The sequence below is a fragment of the Alosa pseudoharengus genome, unplaced genomic scaffold (assembly GCF_046254945.1).
Source record: "Alosa pseudoharengus isolate Yale_2024_CS ecotype anadromous, Long Island Sound unplaced genomic scaffold, YU_APseudo_1.1 YU_APseudo_1.1_scf_16, whole genome shotgun sequence".
Classification (NCBI taxonomy): domain Eukaryota; kingdom Metazoa; phylum Chordata; class Actinopteri; order Clupeiformes; family Clupeidae; genus Alosa; species Alosa pseudoharengus.
Window position 1 is genome coordinate 11,307,494 of NW_027468630.1, and position 19,395 is coordinate 11,326,888.

Genomic DNA, 19,395 nt, shown 5'->3' on the forward strand with positions numbered 1-19,395 from the left:
AAATTATACTAATTAACACTTAATCTAAATCAATTCTAAAAAAACAGTATCCACATAGTGGTGATTAATCAATGACTGAGGCAGGGACTGAGCCTGTGATTCTCTGTGCATAGTAAGGTAAGGTGCTCTGTGTGAGTGTCATGGTGATAGTGCAGTGGTGATAGTGCAAATGAGTAAGTCCAACAGTGCAACAGTGTAAGAATAGAGTCTATATATCTATATATATATATATAACTATTTTAAGAAAAGGTATAAGTGTGGCCACAGTTCGGCTATGGCATGGAGGGAGGGGTTATGCATATAATGTGCTAATATAGCACGCAAACAGTGAGGCAGAAAGACAGTGGTAAAAAGTGGCTAGTGGACAGACAGTATCCAAACATGGAGGGGGTGAAGAGGCAGACAGACTATGTAGAGAAGTCTATCTCTCCTCTTCCAAGTGAAGCATTGAACAGTTCAATGGCCCTGGGGACAAATTACTTCCTCAGTCTGCCTGTTGTGCAAGGCAGTGAGCGAAGTCTCCACCTGATCAGGCTCTTCTGCTTAACAATAGTGCTGTGGAGTGGGTGACACTCATTGTCCAAAATGTTGATCAGTTTGTTCAGGGTCCTTTTGTCAGATATTGAAGTGATGCACTCCAGTTCAGCTCCCACTACAGAGCCAGCTTTCCTTACCAGCCTGTCAATTCGCCCCGCATCCTTCTTCTTTGTGCTTCCTCTCCAGCATACCACTGCATAGAAGAGGACGCTGGCAACAACAGACTGGTAGAACATCCTGATGAGCTTGCTGCACACATTGAAGGACAGCAGCCTCCTCAGGAAGTACAATCTCCTGCTCTGCCCTTTCTTGTAGAGTGCGTCAGTGTTGGCTGACCAGTCCAGTTTATTGTCCAGGTGGAGACCCACCTGGACAATAAACCCAAATAACCCATTTGTTAACTAGCTAACCGCTTACCGTTTATATTTACTATAATAAAGGCACGGTGTGTAGGATTTAGCGATATCTAGCATTGAGGTTGTATATTGCAACTTACTGAATACCCACCTTCACTGCTTTCTTTCCATGTGTAGTAGAATGGTGTCTGTTACAGTAGGTGCTAGCTACTTCGAAAATGATGTCAATGTACACAGCTGCATTCAGAAGCCATGTCAAGTAATACAATTACTTTAGATATAGATTTCAAAGTTCTATTTTGTTATTTAGTCTGTAAGGCTATAGTTCATAGACAGTACCTGTTTGGTTAGGTTAGCTGTGAGCTACAGGAGCTCCTTTGGCGTTGATTGACCTGAAGGGGAAAAAGGTTACTTGTGTTGGTAACCCATCCCATGGCCATGATCTAGCCAACACTATATAACAAGAAAGCACATTTTGACTGGCAGGCTAAATTACCAGTGTAGCAGAGAATAGACATCTTGGGCATATCTCGGAAAACTTTTGTTCCCCATCAGCGATTTCTATCTGGGAGATGCCACACCACTGTTTGTCCTCATTTCCCAGCACCTGTCCCAGTTTTGCTTCGGTTCATGCTTTGGCTTCAATAACAACAGGAACACACTCATTATTTAGCACGAAGAAAAACATACAGTATGTTTGCATATATTTGTTCTCTATAGGATCTCAAACGTTACACCTCAGAATGATTAGCCAGCACCAGAAACCACGGTTATTCTTTCTTTCATCTTCCTCATCTTCCAACCATATCCAAGCTGCCACTTTAACATAAAACACGAAAGCCCCTTTATAGAGCTTCTGAAGACAGAGAATCATATTATCAACCAGTGTTGTGATGTATCCACAGGTATTCATGATGTCATTTCTATGTGATGTCCCTAACACCTTTGCATTCACACAGGCCCACATCATTACTTTCCTATCTCTGTGCTTCAGTGAATAGCTATATATATTCACTGTGGTAGTGCTGTATGCTGTGTGGTCCTGGCCAGGTTCATGCCATACATGCTCCATCCCCTCTGAACCAGACACATTTATCATGGTCTCATCTGACCAAAAAATGTGCTCTCAATATTCATCAGGCTTCTTTTTATGTATTTTTGGCAGTTTTAATCGTGATTTTTTTGCCAAGCAAGGGCTTTTAGAGCAAGGGTTTTTAGAGCAAGCATTTTTTTTCTTGGACACCATCCATAGAGATTGACGATATGCAATGTCCTTCTTTTACTTGGTAAATATTAATTTCTCCTGAACATGTAGTGGAAAATAATTCAATGAACATTCTTGTAAGAATGTTGTCAACCTTAATGTTAATAATATTAATGATATTTACAGGGTCTTTCTATGTCATAGTAACCCCCAATATCGCTGAAAGTTATTTTTTGGAGAAATTGGCCTGCATATACTGTGTTGCCCAAGGAGGATGAATACATTTACATGCATTTCATTAATGTATAGGGGGGGGGGAATGTACATCATTTTCTTCAAAGAGAATAAATATGTCATATGTATTGCAAAGCCAGCGGCAGATTGGCAGATCCACCCTTCGTTCCTTCCTTTATCGTGTCCTGGTGTTTGAATGTCCTACAATCGTATTCTAAAATCCAAAGCATATTCATCTCACATTTCAGTGTTCCTGCCAATCGATTAGGAAGAGAGAGGAAGAGCCAAAAGTGAAAGACACCAGCAGATATAGAGGGCCGGCTGGGGCTGGGAGATAGGGGGGCACACGAGGACACAATGCCATTAAAAAAAGTGGATGTGACGGAAGTATTCAAGATAATTATCCTCCATCCTCCCCAGACAGCAGCTCTACATCTTCATCTCCCCCTAATGAAGCACAGCAGTACGCACCCAGCACAGCTCCTCCTTTAAAACCCCTCAGCTGTTCAAAACTACTATGTTGTTCTTTCAACAAACTCAACTGTTCAAAACTACTACGCACTTAGTCCTATGGCCTGATCACGCTTAAAGAGAGGGTGTCCTAATTAGATTACCTAAGGGTCCTACTTGTGTTTTTCCTTTGTTTTTTTTTTTGTCTTGATTATAATGGAATGTGTGGTTTTGTTCTATTGTGGGATTTGTGCATGCTCAGCAGCAAACCATATTGGATGCATCCTAACTTTATTTTTTAAGTTTTCTAGGTCTCCTACCCACGGGACACATGACTCAGCAACAATGGCTACTGACACAGGTACACTACAGGATGACCAGAAATAATTGGCTGTAGTCTACACATTCAGACATGCAACCCAAATGCAACTCCTCCGTAAGACTTGCCCTGTGCTGTCTTTTTTTTCAGTTTTGTGTGTACATTGTATATGCATCTGTCCATATGTGAGTGCTTTGTGCATGTACTTAATATCTGTGTGCGTGCATGCATGCGTGTGTGCGTGCGTGTGTGTGTGTATGCATGCACATACACATGTGTATATCAATCTGTTTCAGGCATGAGGGGGTGGCGAGAGGCATTGTTCTCCCTCATTTTCATCTTTGTGTCCCAAGGCTTTGGAGCCAGGCTGTATGTGTGTGTGTGTGTGTGTGTGTGTGTGTGTGTGTGTGTTTTCATCTTTGTGTCCCAAGGCTTTGGAGCCAGGCTGTATGTGTGTGTGTGTGTGTATGTGTGTGTGTGTGTGTGTGTGTGTGTGTGTGTGTGTGTGTGTGTGTGTTTTCATCTTTGTGTCCCGAGGCTGTGGAGCCCAGGCTGTCAGCCAGGTAACATCAGCAACAGCGCTGACAGAATAAGGATGCTTCCTCCCAGTGGGTCATAAACGAGAGCGGGCACCGCAATAGCGCCATGTGCCTATCAGAGACACAGATAAACAGCCCAGCGAGTCCTCAGCTCCACACAGGCACCACTCAATAACACAGGCCCATGTCCATTATACTCTCGCTCCATGTTTGACAGCAGGAAATACCACCAACAGTTACGACCTTGAGTTTGCTGACTTTGCTACTGTCTGATGTAAGCTTTATTTTTATCAGAGTGGTACGATACATGCAAACATGAAGCATCATTGGTACTCCCTGTAACATGCAACAGAATGGCACAAGTGGGTGGACGTGGAGCTTGGCCTGGAGATGACGGGTGGCATTGGAGGGAAACTGATCACGTAAATACTAATTTGACAGGCCTGCCCGCATAATCGGTCTCTGGGAAAGCAGTGGCCGGATGTTCCCAACATTCCACACCGTCTTTGTCTGCGTCCTTCAAAACTCATTCCAGCTTGAAAACAAGAATCAATTTGGAATTGAATATGGCACTGCAGCATGCCCTTTCATTTGACTAAGGTATAATCATACCCAAAACAAGCCCAGGGAGTAAGCAGCAACAAGCACTTACTGTATCAACGTTCTGTGAACACTCACCAACCATCAATCTCTTCTCCTTTAAATATTTCCCTTGACTCTTGAGGAGTCGTTTGTTTGCAGGGGGCCAAGCACCAACAATAGCAGCCTCAATTTGTCCTGGCAAACAAAGTCCTTGAATTCCTGGTGGTCCACTTTTTCGATTACAAGCATTTGGTCTCCTGGCCAAGGTTTATGTGGAAAATGGTGGTGTTCTCTTGTAACTTCAGATTGCCACCTTGTTTGGGCCTTGTTGCTTTGCACTCTTTTATTTTATGTGCATGTGAACAGCCAACAGCACTCGAGTATTACCAGATGATGGGTGCTAAAACATTTATAATCACCAGGGATTCTCTTGACTACTTTGTGCAGGTGTTTGAGTGTATGTGTGCATGTGTGTGTGTGTGTGCATGTGCGTGCGTGTGTGTGTGTGTGCTGAAAAGAACAAGTATGTGTGGTCTGTTTGTGTGACTGAGACTGCCTGTGTATACTGAACAAAAACATGAATTTCTATTAAGACAGTCAAAAGTAGAGGAAAATGGCAGACGTCAGAAATCAGGTGCACTTGGACTGACAGGCCCACCCACTCAGGGTGTGTCACTTTTGCACAACAGATCGCCCTTGGTGTCAACTCACCTCAGCATGAGCCGCTCTTCATACAGCTTCTGAATATTTCACAGCCCCTGGACTAACCATAAACACAGCTGTCGCTGCAAGCTATAATGAGTCTGACCTCAACAGCCGCTTGTCCAGCTCAGATGGCTCAAGATGAACGAAGTGGAGGGAGGTTTGCTCTGAACTCCCAGCGTCTCCTGAGCCACAACGCCACATACCCACTGGGGTGTTCAATGCAGACTGCAGTAGGTTGGAGAGATTGACCTTCTGGCTGAGAGATGCACTGTGGGAGTTTGAAGCGTAGGCTAACTCAACTTATATGACGCAAACAGGGTGTGACATGCTGCGTAGCTGACTCTTCACCCTCACACACACACACAGACACACACACACACACACACACACACACACACACACACACACACAAATGCTCACATACTCCACACACATGCTTTATACATCCACATGTAGGAGACAAAAGATGGAAAAAAATATACTTAAAAGCATTCAATTCATGCAATTTATGAAAGAAATGCTTCCTCAAAACATTCTACAGACACACACACACACACAGACACACACACACTCCTGCCATTCTTTACACCACTAGAGAGGCTTGTCTCGTTCTTTCATGATCCTCCGGTTATGAGGGCATCTCAAGGCCACACAAGCAACCAGGCTTTACTAGCTACCAGCCGCCTGTGATAAACATTCCTCACTAACCTGTGCAACGCGTTCCTTTCAATCCCTACCTCCATTTACGCCACGAGACAGGCCTTCAAAGCGCCTGGGTGTTCTGCCAAAACCAGCAAAGGTGAAATCTCTTCACCAATGCTGGAAAGACTTTCCAAATAAAACATGAAATAATACTGATAGCTCACTCAAATAAATGACACGGTGGGCCCAGCTCCTCGCCTGTCTCCTGAAAGTGTTAATAACCGTGGAGAAAAAAAGGGGAATTCTGGGTAAATATTGATCTGTGGCTGGCTTGCAGTCCAGCGTGGATCATATTGCATGTAATTAAGCAGTATTTGGTTTCAGGGGTCTGCTTTCCTGAAAAGAGAACACGACGTGGAAGGGATCCAACGTTACGAAGAGCTGCAAAATTACCCTTCACTCCACACATCTGGTTCTCCTGGGCCTCTGAGCAGTTCCTTGTGTCCTCTCCTGGCCCCAGATTACAGCGGCTGGCCAAATCCACACTCACTTCATCTGCCATTGACTGTCACGTCTCAAGCAATTTCCTCTTTCTAAAACCCCACTCCGTCAGTTTCACATGGCTTGACCACAGAGGATTTTTCTTGAACGCTGTGGATTTTGTCAACTGACCTACGCCATGAAATGATAAATGGCTAAAAGGTCTCGTGAAGCCATAGAGATGTTACAGTGAAATGGAGCTAAAAGCCAGAATGCAGTATAAAATCACCATGATCCCATTTTTAGGTTTTGGTAAGTTGACTTCAAGCCATAATGTTGAAAGGACTGTTAATGCCTCAGTGCACAACAACTGCCGCATAAAATGATTTAAAAATTGAAACACACCTGGATCATTAAATGTTCATCATGCGTTCATAAAGTGGTGGTCTTCTCTTGTTTCATTGTGCATCATTAATCATCACTGCATGTCCAACCAGAGGGTCTGTTCTGGCTCATATGTGACACAGACATTAGGCCACTGCCATTGATTTGCCTAGCTGGAAGTTCTTTTTATTTATTTCAGTGCTTTTTTTGTCATTGTCTCTTAATCAACTGCTTGGAGCACTTCACCACAGTGCGGTCAGCTCTGACACCACAAATAGAAAGTTCCTTTGCCTCACTGTCTGCCCTTATCTGTGCACTTGCATTTGTAGATGGATGTTTTTGTCTTGCAAGTTCACAAGAAGATAATTACAGCACATGTCACAGCATGCATTTGTCTGAGTGTTTTTAACAGATAAAAGTGTATTGGCAAAGTGGCCCCATGGTTGGGTACATTTTCCATCAGCATGTCCCTGTCATCTACCCCAAGGACTATCCCGTGCTCCGCACTCCATATTAAATATCAAACAATGTGTCACATCTCACATATCTGCTGCTTTATGGCGTGAAAGTATTGTGCCAGTTACTTTGCCTGAGCCCGGCCCCCCTCCTCTCCTCTCTGCGGTCATCCGGCGTATAATAACACCCGTGGTCCACCTCTTGGTCTTTCATCTGGGGCAGCCAGCAGCTCACCGTAACCTAATCTTGGGTCGGGGGCGCCCCTCTTTCCCTCTCCCCACTCTCCTCCAGCCCTGCCCCCCCATTTGGGCTCGAGAGCTTCCCCACAGACAGCACCTCTCAGGGGCTCGGCACGAAACAGATCTGATTACCCCCGCGTCATTGTGTGCAGGAATTCTCACTCCTTAACTTACAATGAGAGGGACCCACATCACACACACATACACACACACACACACAAATACACACAAACACACACACTATGTCAAGGAAAGAGTATAACTTGCAGTGTAGGTTTACTGGGAGTTAATGCAGTATTTGGATTGGGTGTCAGTTTTCCTCAGGGGTTAAATTATAGAGTTATTTGTTACCTGAAATAGATTCAGTCTAAGGAACAAAATGCTAGCTGTTTATCTGCTGCCCAGATACAGATTTTTTTTGTTTTAATAAGTGTTAAATTTTTTTTGATATGCATGAATGTCCTGGCATACTATGCTGTATGCTGTATATTGACTTCCACAGTGTAATGTGTTCAACTAAATTTGTTGTTTAATCATTGTTGTTTAATCATTGCTCATTTATACGAGTTTATATACACCAACACCAATGGAAATGGAAAGTTCTTCACAGTGCCCCGAGGCTGAACCCTGTCCTCTCCCTGCTGTCTCTTACTTGTCATTTGAAGCCTATGAGATATCCGTATGAGATACTTATTGTTAAAGTAGAGGGTTTCCACAATAAAATGCACCCAATTTACTTGTCAGAATAAATTAGGTTATTTCCAACCACATGCAGGCACAGGACTGAGTCTGTGTGAATGAATACAGGAATTAGTGTGTGGGTGAGTGTGTGAGTGAATTAGTGTCAGTGAGTGAATGAGGGAGTGATGCAAATGAATGAGTGAGTTATTGTAAGAGAGAGAGAGATTCTTGATTGACCGAGGAAAAACAAACTGCTGAGACTCTTTATTTTCACCCTCGATTCCTGTATTTTTTCTGGGGTTTTGAGAGACACAATATTTGAAGAAAAAATAATGAGGTCATCGTGGGGCCTGCATGTGCTCTTGTGGCCCGGCCGTCACATGTGCAGAACATGGAGCCCTGAGACCGGAATGTTTCCATGTCCAGAGTTCTGGGCCGTCTCTCTCTCTCTCTCTCTGTCTCTCTCTCTCTCTCTCTCTCTCTCTCTGTTTCTCTCTCTCTTTGTCTCTCTCTGTCTCTCTATCTCTCTCACTCTCCCTCTCATACACACTTTCTCTCTCTCTCTCTCTCTCTCTCTCTCTCTCTCTCTCTCGATGTTGATCACACTACAGTACTTATCTAGCGAGACACGTAAACTTTCTTACTCTATCTCACACGTTCCAGTTAGGGGCATTTTAGAGGACAATGGGTTTTGTGAAGTGTTTTTTTTTCCCCGTTCACAATTCAGATAAAGTGATTCAGGGAAACAAGCAGGACCGGAGTGAGCCAGGACCACCTGTGACACCAACCGCATTTTCTTCCCTGGCACATACCTCTGTCATCCTAACTTCCTAAACAGTGCCATGTGTCCTCCTGTTCCACAGGCTGTTTTAAGTGCACCTGCAGTGAGCTCAGAACCCACATATTCCGCTGTCACCATTGAAACTCCATCTCTGGTAATGGCCGTCTTTGTGTGTGCACCTGTCCCCGCTCGCAGGGTGTCTGCTGGGCCCAAGCCTGCAGTGATAAGATCTTGTACATGTGGAGATTGCTTTACACTGGAACCTGAAGATGACCTGCGTATAACCTGACTGCTCTTGGAGAGGAATGTGGGGTGCCAAGCATTCTAACACAGGGACTTTTGTTGCAACGGTGGCTGTGATTAGTGCAATTGAGCTAATATTCCAGCCTGTGCTGACTGGCTTTTAAAGGGTGATCTGTGCAGATCGCATTTTTTAGTCATTGTTGATGTGCAAACCAGAAACATTTACTGATAGTATCTCAATAGCAACAAACTTTATCATTATGAAAAATAAGAGATGACGTATGACTTGAACTGGAAAACAAATTAGGCGAGATCCTGTTTCTCACAATTAACACTAAACCCAATTATCTGACCCAAATGCTCAGTTGCCTGAACACATTTTTTTTAATTGATCACTCCTTTGGCAAAACCATAAACAGTCATCACCTAGTAAAACACAATTTCCAGATCTCATTGACTCTTTCTGAAGAACTCTAAACACATTCTCATGCAATAAACCACATTTAGCACTGTGATGCACTTGTGATGCATAATAGTAACAACAAGTGGCAAAACGTAAACACAAAGAAAACACAGATGTCAAGTTAAACACAATGACTCAAAATTGATCACACTTGTTTTAAATGATGAACAGAACAATGTTCTGAACAGAACAGATGAACAGAAACTATCAGTGAGGCATTTAGAGAATATTGACTGTAATATACTTCTCATTTACAGTACTGAAATTTCTGTCTTTTCCAGTACCTTTTCCAATACTTTATTTTTACATAATTTACAGTAAATGTTGAATCCACTGAGTTATGAAATATGTGTTGTTTTGTTTTGTTTTTTAGATACAAAATGCATTTACTGTATTGTAAACAATTCACTTTTCTCCTGGTGGTATATGCCCTGTCCTGAACACTGTGTTTTCCATTTTATGATGTAGTGTGTAATGACTGCTCAGTAGTGTTTTGACTGATTTGTGAATTATCTGAAAACATTGTTTGGTTTTGAGCACAGGTGAAACTGTTTTGAGGCGATTGTTTAATTTTGCAAGAACTGTCAAAGGTAAATGTAAATGTAGTTTGATAATTGTGTGTGTGTGTGGGGGGGGGGGGGTCAAAGCAATACATGTACCACTAATATGATTTTGGATACAGCTTTCAAATATTAAACAACTAAACAACAATGATTCTAAAATTGGTGACTGCTGTGGCTTGCAGGTTGAATAATGCCCAAAGGCATAAGCCAATTACAGTCATTGATATCTGTCTTAACATGGATGGCCATTATTTCAGGAAATCTGAGGATATGCAAGTCAAAACTCTTTAAAACATGTCAAACTTGATAATAAAATATCTCATGTAACCAAACTACATTTGTTTTGTTCTAATTTTAAGAGGAATGTAGATGTTGATTTACAGATTATTCTTGACGCTGAGTAAAACTGTTCCAGATAGACTGAAAAAGGTAAACAACATGTAGTATATCTCTGACAAAGCATTTGTTTAACCACATGAAATAGCTATTAAATGGTTTAAATGATTTAAAAAAAATACAAGGCTTGAAGTTTGCTTCCTTTATCTGAAATATATACTTGCCAACTGGAGGCCAAGCAGGTTATTACTTGGCAGCTGCATAGAGTCTGTCAGTGCTATGCAACATTATTGAATATAAATTCTAGAAAAAGCCTTGGAGGAATATGTAGTCAGTGAAGAAAAAGCAGTGCAAATATAAAAAAAACTATTTCATCCAAAATGTTCATTTCTATGTCCACTATACCAAAACAAAGCTTTTGATATCCTGTATAGTCCCCTGACTACAGTATGATCATGTGATATTGTTCCATGGTGTCATTACAGTTTTTGACCATTGCTTGAACACTATAGACACGTGCTTAGACAAAAGTAACAAAACTTGAAGCTTTTGTTACTATACCTTAAAGACAGTGTAACCCTACCTTAAACAAAAGCGCTGCTTTGCACTTGTAGTTGTAATTCTTCAACACACTTGCACCTTTCTGCAACACACTTGCTCCTGCACACTACACACTATTTCATATATGACACTTCGTTCATAAATGAAATCTCATGGGTACCATTGGGACAACACATCTATTCAAAATACAAAACACATTGGGTGATTGAAAACACTTAGACACACATGTGAAAATACTTACTTACAAAACACCAATCAGCCAGCCACAAATAGGCCTCAGTTGAGCCATTTTGAGAACATTGCAAGCATGGAGGCAGGGAGATGGATAGATAGATAGATACTGTATTGATCCCCAAGGGGAAATTCAAGAGCAAGAGGTAGAGGAAGAGGAAGACAAAGAGAGAGAGAGGAGTAGGAGCTGGTCGAAGAGGCTATGCATGGAACAATATTTCAGATGATATTAGAGAAACTTTGGTGGATCATGTGATAAATCATGGCCTGACAATGAGGGAAGCTGGGCAGAGAGTCCGCCACATCTAAGCCTGTTTTACAGTAGTGTGTTTTTGTTTTTATTTTTGTTTTATTTTTGTGTTACTGAATTTACTCTACTGTACTGTAAAGTATAGTACTGTGATATACAGTACAGTATTGAGTTGATGTCATTTGTAACCTTTCAGTACTTTCATTTTTGTTTTGTTTTTAAACCTTTGTTGGAAAAAACACATAACAAAAACTGTGTTACATTGAGCTTCACAGAATGCTAACTAATAAACTGAATAAAAAAAATGAAAGACTACAGTGTTTTAAATAAAGTACACTAGTGTGTTGCTGCTAATCTGAAAGTGTACAGTGACATTTTGACAAAGGATTGTTAGGTTTTGATAGCAGTGTTTCAATTCGACATAGTGAATGGTTTATTTCCCAGTGTTGTGTCTTGTGTGCTTGTGTGTAAAGTTCTGACACAATGAGCCGAGTTTTGTAAAAAGTGTTCAAGCAATGGGCAAAAACTGTAATATCGTCTGCACTGTTGAAGCCTCCTTCTGGTGAGGATGCTACTCAGTCTCCACAGATTGTTGTGCATCCCGATAATCACTTAAACACAGGGCCGTAGTCACCATAGACATTTTCCATATTGTAACCTATTCTCGCAATGATAGCGAAAGTGAAAAGTTTTATTTTAAATGATGAATTTGTGCAAGCCTGTGTCATTCATTTCTTTCACATGTCTTACAACATAAATAATGCATTCATATGCTAGTACTAATGCCAGCAATTATCCTGTTTATAGTCCTCTTAGAAATGGTTGTTGCATCTTGCATAATATTTAGATGCGCACTCGATCGCGCATCCATGCAGGCAAAACGTAGGAATCAAATGTGGCGACGGCACACAAGTTGGAAAAAACGTCGTAACAACTTGTTTGTGATTTTTAATAATATTTTTTGCATGGCCCTCAGACCCCACAACAGATTTGGTCCCCCCCAATGTTGACATCATGACTACGGCCTTGCTTAAACACACAATAAATGTTACGGGTTCCATCCTCTTATGTCAGTGGCGCACACTGGCACTGAGCAGTAAGAAACGTGATTACTCACATATCCAGGAAGTTGGGTTTGTCACTTTCTAGTGGATTTGAAGGGCTCATTTCCTCTGACACATGCTGGTAGAAAGCCCAGTGTGGATGCCGGTTTCCTGGTTCTGCAGCGCCAAACAGGAAATGGATGCTATTTACACACACAGTGTTTTAATTCAAGCAAAGGGTTTCATCATTTATTTTTTACTGAGAGTCATTCAGCACGGATATCTGCCCTAAAATGTCAACTTCAAAAATGCTATGACAACACAGGCGAATAACCAAAAGTCAACATTGACTTTGGCAATGGAGTGGCAGGTTGGCCTGTGCCAGACAGTCATATGAATGTTTTTTTCCCTTGGTCCACCACGTCCCAGTCCTCGAGTGAGACTTAGCACCACTAGCATTGCCATGAAAGGCTATGGCCACTTGAACACGTGCCAGAGTCCCATACCTGCCCAGCCCAATGAAAACGTCTCATTGCATAACTTACCAAACAAACATGGCACAGATTTGGTTTGGCCTTGAAAATGATTTAAGCTCTTCTCTCTTGTGTGCTAAGACGTCCAAGGTAGATTTATTTGCTCTATGATTTCATGGACTTCTTCTAAAAGCAATATTCTATAAACATGCCCTAATTGGCTTATGTATACCAGAGTATCCTGTTCTAACTATCATGTGTTCCTATTTGGACCCATTACTACCACCTCCCACTTGAATCACATACACTTGATTCACTGGTTATATTGAACAGACATGTTTATCACATTCCGAAGAATTCTTTTTTGTTTACTTCCCTTGCTTGCCAAGCGTGTCCATGTGATTGAGCCAAAATATCCACCATTAATGGAGAAAATTCAGACTCTGAGAAATTTGAGAGCTACCCCAAGTAAAGATGGTGCTAGGTCACAGAAGGACAGCTGCATCATGACAGACTGCACACTCTTTTCAGACGCATTCCTTGAATACATTACTATTCTCTGCAATGCAACAGCACCCTGAAAATAATATTTCACGTAAGCTCATTTTGCCTGTGAAAACAATCAATCTATAAATCAATAATAGTTTGTTGCTCGTTGAAACTCTTGAAGCTGTCTTCAGGTTGATGATGATTTGTTATTATATAAACGACTCCCTGCATATGTGATTACATAGTTTCCGTCAAGTGTCAAGAGCACCCAAAGAACTGTCCTGAAACTGCACATTTCCACATTTGGAAGCCTCCAGTGGGACACCTGGGCCCGCTGATGGCTTACACAGGTGTTAAGGAGCACGGCAGCAATGATCCTTTTCAAGGTGAGCTGGCTGAAGCCATGAATATGGAACTCATCCTGTCGAGCGATACACACACACACACACACACACACACACACACACACACACACACACACACACATATATACACACACACACACAGCGGGCTCCACTCTGCGCCCTTCCGCTCCATACGGAAAGTTTGCATTGTCCTCACGGTGAACCGATGAGCTGGAAACACCGCATGATGTCATTCTAAATCATTCGTCCTTCGCCCTACACACACACTCACACACACACACACACACACACACACACACACACACACACACACACACACACACGCATGGTGAAAGCTAGCCACTGATGTCTGAAGTGAAGCACTAAAACCCATTAAGTTTGCATTTTATTTTCCTGCCAAAAATCAAAAGCATCAGTTGTAGCGTATCTGTTTCATATGGTGGGGAAAAGGGTCGATAGAAACCTGTAAGACTCAGCTTAAACGCATTAACCCACCCAAACCATCTGGGAATGAGGCGAGCAAAGTGGAATGGAGCGATGCAGGCAGACGGATGGACACGAGACATTAAGGCTTTCGTCAAACGATGTGGACAGTAATTTGTTTCTCACAGGTGTGATGACTTAGCGTGAGCAGTCTCCAGCAATAACCCGACTCAATTATTCACAATTGGTTCCAATTAGGGGAGTGTGAAATGGTTTGGTCAGGGAGAGACTGCGTCGGAGATTAGGATTCTGACTGCCACATAAATTGGTATGTCCAGGAGGGAAATTAGTATGGAATCTTGAGGTAGATGACCATTTGGTCATTCTGAGTCCCACTCAAACAGGAAAACAAAGAGAAGGTTAGAAAACATTTACATTAACAACAGCGAGGTAGTCAAGTCAAATACTGACTGCATACACCTCTGCAAAAGCCTTGAAGTGATTGACACCGCTGCCTAATGTATTCCAGTGAGATCAATGCCATGAATATTATAAAAGTGCTAAATAAATAATTTACCATATGCTTTCCAATAGCACTCACATAAACCATGCTCTCAAACATCCCTCTACTGTAATATTTAATGGATAGGCTAGACCATAATCTCAAGAACACAAAAACACAGCATTTACGATTAGATACAGCATTCACAAATGTGTTGAGTGTTCAGTCAACAACAGATTTACCTTTCTACATCTTGTCATCATCTCGGGTTAAAGCATAGGAACGATAAGTGGATTACTATTGTGTGAGACAAGGAGAAAAATGTTTGTTTACTGTCAACAGAGACTTTCCTTCCTTAGCCTATGATGTACTGTCCCATTTTCTGGGATATTATGGCCCTAAATTGCTGAATGTTTGACAGAAAGAGACAAACAAAATGCATTATTCATCTGATCCTCATATGCAGCTCGGCCACTAAGACCCTGAGTGTAATCCTTTAGCATCCCTCCTCTCACACTTATCGCTGCATGGAAACGCTTTGTGTATAAAGCCATGCCAGAGAAAGTCTGTTGCGATCCAGGAAATGATTTAGTGCTTGCAGCCGGGCAAAAAAAAAAAGTGGGGAAATGTTTTCACAGGGTAGAGTGTTACAATCAGTCATATACACACAGGCAAACACACCTGCCTCCCGAGGGCCTGGGTCCAACCAATAACACTGTGTGCCGTGTGGACAGAGAGACGAGCCGAATTCAACCACAAGCACAGGTAAAACACAGACCCATAATTACTACCGGTGCAAACACTAACCACTAGCACGCACGCACACACGCACATACACACACACACACACACACACACACACACACACACACACACACACTGGAGCACACACACTGCATACACACTGGAGCACATACTCTTACATACAGTCATCGCAAAATGTCATCATAAACACACTCTTGCTAAATACACAGTACTCATTTTTCCTGGGATGGAATGGCTGCTCAGAGCATGCCTTAATGATGACAGACCTGTAAGTGATGACAAAAATATGGTGGAAAAGGCGGCTTCAATTTTTTTTTCCCACTGCCTGCAAGTTTTAGTGACACCTATATGGCATCCGGCACACCCTCTGTTTCGCTCATGGTGTTTTAGCTCAGAAATATGCGCAACATCCCAGATCACACACACACACACACACACACACATACACACACACACACACACACGCATACACACACACACACACACTCACACACACACACACACACACACACACACAGAGAGAGAGAGAGAGAGAACTGACAAACACATTCCTTTTTGTTTAAATACACGGACAGAAATGCACATGTGGACATGCAGTAAGAAATGTAGCAGGAACTGACAGGCACATAAATGACCTGGGAGGACATCTGCACTGTGAACACGACTGTAAACTCTGAATGAACACCTCCTGTGGACCCAACCCCCCCACCTTGCCCTACCCCCCAGCCACTTCAGCCACTGTGCTGCATTATTGACAGCGAGGAAGATAAAGAATTAAATCAGTCAGTTGCTTTAGTTAAGATTCAGCCATGAAAAAAAGACCTTGAGTTCATCAATAAACCATGGCCTGGGGATTTCCCCCCATCCATTACCTCGTTCACGTGCTCTCTGCCTAGGGCTGGTGTTAGGCAAATGAGGGAAAGCCTCTCAGTCTTATTGGGTGTACTGTATGTGTGTGTGTGTGTGTGTGTGTGTGTGTGTGTGTGTGTGTGTGTGTGTGTGTGTGTCGTCTCCGAGTGGGGGTGGTTGGTTGTCAAAGAACATTTCACTGAGAAATATGGCTCTGTCTCCACAACTACTGTAAGAGGGACTGAGAAGTATCCTGTGAAAATGTGAAAATAGCCTTTTGCTTTAAAGGGCATTTTTTTTGTGGCTACATAGACCTGGCAGGTACAAAAGAGTATCCCATGGCCTGACCCTCATAAACGGCTTTGTTGAAACGGCGGTGCGTTTAGCGGTGGGTCGCGTGTGGTCTAACGCAGAACACATTCGTCTGAAGAGCTCCCAGATGTGCGAAACCACTGCAGCAATCACACAGATGGCTGGAGATGAATGAGCAGCCTCTTTAAGGGTCTTTCTTCTGAGCAAAGGTATTTGGCGCACCCCCTACCCCATTTTCCTCCCACCACCCACATCACCCAGCTCATATGTGGGCTTTAATCTGGCCATGTGTACCGAAGGAGCCTCACACAAACACACACATAAGGCAGGGGGCTACCGCATGGATGTGCTGAGAGACGTTGGCTTTCATGTGCAGCTGCAGTCCTGCAAGGTGGGGAGCCAGTTGGGAGGCATGCAGGGGGGCTCTGGCTGTTTGGCAAGGAGCAGTTTGGCAAGCTCCCAGAGAGAAAGAGAGAACATTATGGTATGTGGGATGCGATGGGTAAGAATAGAAGGGTCTATGCTACACGAACTCAAAATAATCCCAATGGACACGAAGGAAACCAATCTGAAACAGCACTATGTCAGTAGACAATAAATGATCAAATAAATGCTTGAATGGCGAATTGCAAGACACCAGCAAAATCTTTCAAATTGGAGGTGAAATTAGAAAAATGGCCAAATAGTCATGTTAGTTTCCCTAAGTTACACTACACATAGATTATGCCCTCTCCAACCTTGTGGAGGTGAAATGACACACTGAGTGAGAATACATAAAACTCAATTATGGGAAAATTGAACACTGAACTGATGACAGACTGCCACTTCTCAGAGTCAAAATAAAGATCAGTGTCAGATTAACGCCCTCCAAAGCCCAGTTTATCACAGTGGTACATGAAAACATGAGCAGACATTAGGAGAGGACGTATTCTGGAGCATGGCAGGGTTCCACTGACTGCACTGGACGGGCGGGGGGGGGGGGGGGTTGAGCTGAGCCACTGAGCTGCGATCGTGTTCCTGCTGCTGCTTCCGTTTCGCTGTGGCCCTCTGAGCTCATGGCAGAGACTTCTCACCCTCTCGCTTTCAGCGCCTGGCAAAGCAGCTGCAGCAGCGCTGGAAGGGGCATCACAGAAGCTTATCGCAGTTCACAGGCTCCTCGGCGAAAGCAAACGCAGCAGAAACTGAGCCGAATAATCTTCCATTGTTGTGCGAATTCATTTGACAAAGTAAATTTGATTGAAGTCTTTAGCTAGTTTCATTGTTATCCTTCTATCACATACTGATTTTGAGTGACAAACTAATCTAAAAACTGCTGTGTGTGTATGTGTGTGTGTGTGTGTGTGTGTGTGTGTGTGTGTGTGTGTGTGTGTGTGTGCGTGTAGTATGTCTAATGTAAGGCTGCTGGAACGTGTGTTGTTGCGAGAGGCAAATGTTTTTGGCTGCTGATGCAGAGGCTGAGCTGCCTTCAGGGGATCAGAGTGTTTCTGCGTGTTTTCACCTTCGGTAGAGACAAGCTCAGTCCCTTCACCATGGAGCATGCAGAGTAGACAAACAAACCATAGAGAAGCAGAGAGAAAGAGAGAGAGAGAGAGAGAGAGAGAGAGAGAGAGAGAGAGATGAGTATAGACATAAGTAAAACTAGGTGTACTGCATAGCTATCCATATAATGACTGCCGCACAGTGCTGCATATACTAACTGAAGGAAAGAAATCAAGCTTTTCTCTCCATCCCTACTCCAGCAACACTTTGTAGACTGTAAGTTTACATGCCACCATAGACCCCCCCCCCCCCCCCCCCCCCTTGTGATTAATGGTCAAAAAACACTCAAGGAAGGTTGGGCACCACCTCAAGACCTCTCTCCTGATAAAAGTAAAACTAGACTAGCTATGACTTGACTAATTTGGAAGGCATCTTAATAATAAATAGAACACAAAGGTGATAGGAATTGCATAAAACTAATTAAATGTTACTAAATTGTAACCATTGTCATTTTTACAGTAATCAGAAAGGAGACATACATAGACCATAAATAAGTTATGAGTTGCAATGACTAAATATATTTATATCATGTATATTTATATGCACACTACATTTAAATGTGGACAGGATGTATGTATTTACATATCAGCTATCTCACACCCTCCCCAACCCCCTGCTAGATCTGATATGGTATCAGTGCTCAGATGACTTACACATAATGTGTCAATGTCATCAGGAGAAATATTATGTCCCTGAAGGACACTTGTAACTGTGCTGTAATCTGTTTGACTTAAGGATAAATTTGGTAAGGTTACTAAACATGTTGTATTATGTGTTAAAACAGTTTGAGATGAGTAAGTACAAGCACTCTGGCCTGATATCACCAGAATCACTCACTTTGTCTGGGTACTCTCTATTGGGAAATGTTTAACCCTGGCATTGCAATGGGTAAGACTTTGTGTTAACTTTGAAATCACTGGTCTAGTCTAACCAATCACAGAGATCCATGATGTTAATTCCTACATCACCTAACCTTTACAAACTGATGATAAACCACATCGGCAGTCAGGAAACAATGTATTTACCTTTGCTGTATAAATCTACACCTTCTTCCAACTGCAATTTTTTTATGGTCGCAGGCTTTCTACTACCGTTTCCCACTACCAGTTTCGTCTTAAAAAGTAACATACCGGTACTCGCCTCTCATCACTGATTGGCCCACCATCCTGATGACTGAGGGAAATGTGAGCACAGTTAGAGTTGCCAGACTAGTATCTCAGTGAGATGAAAATGAGCTGAGGTACAGGTGGGTGGGACCAGGCTACAAGCACTCTGGCTCTTGTGAAGAATTGAATTGCTGCTGGTTAAAAATGACAGTGAGTCAAAGTGAAAAACCTGTCATCTGTCTGAATGTGTTTGGCATCTCTGAATGCAGCCAAAACGAAAAGGATGCCCTAAG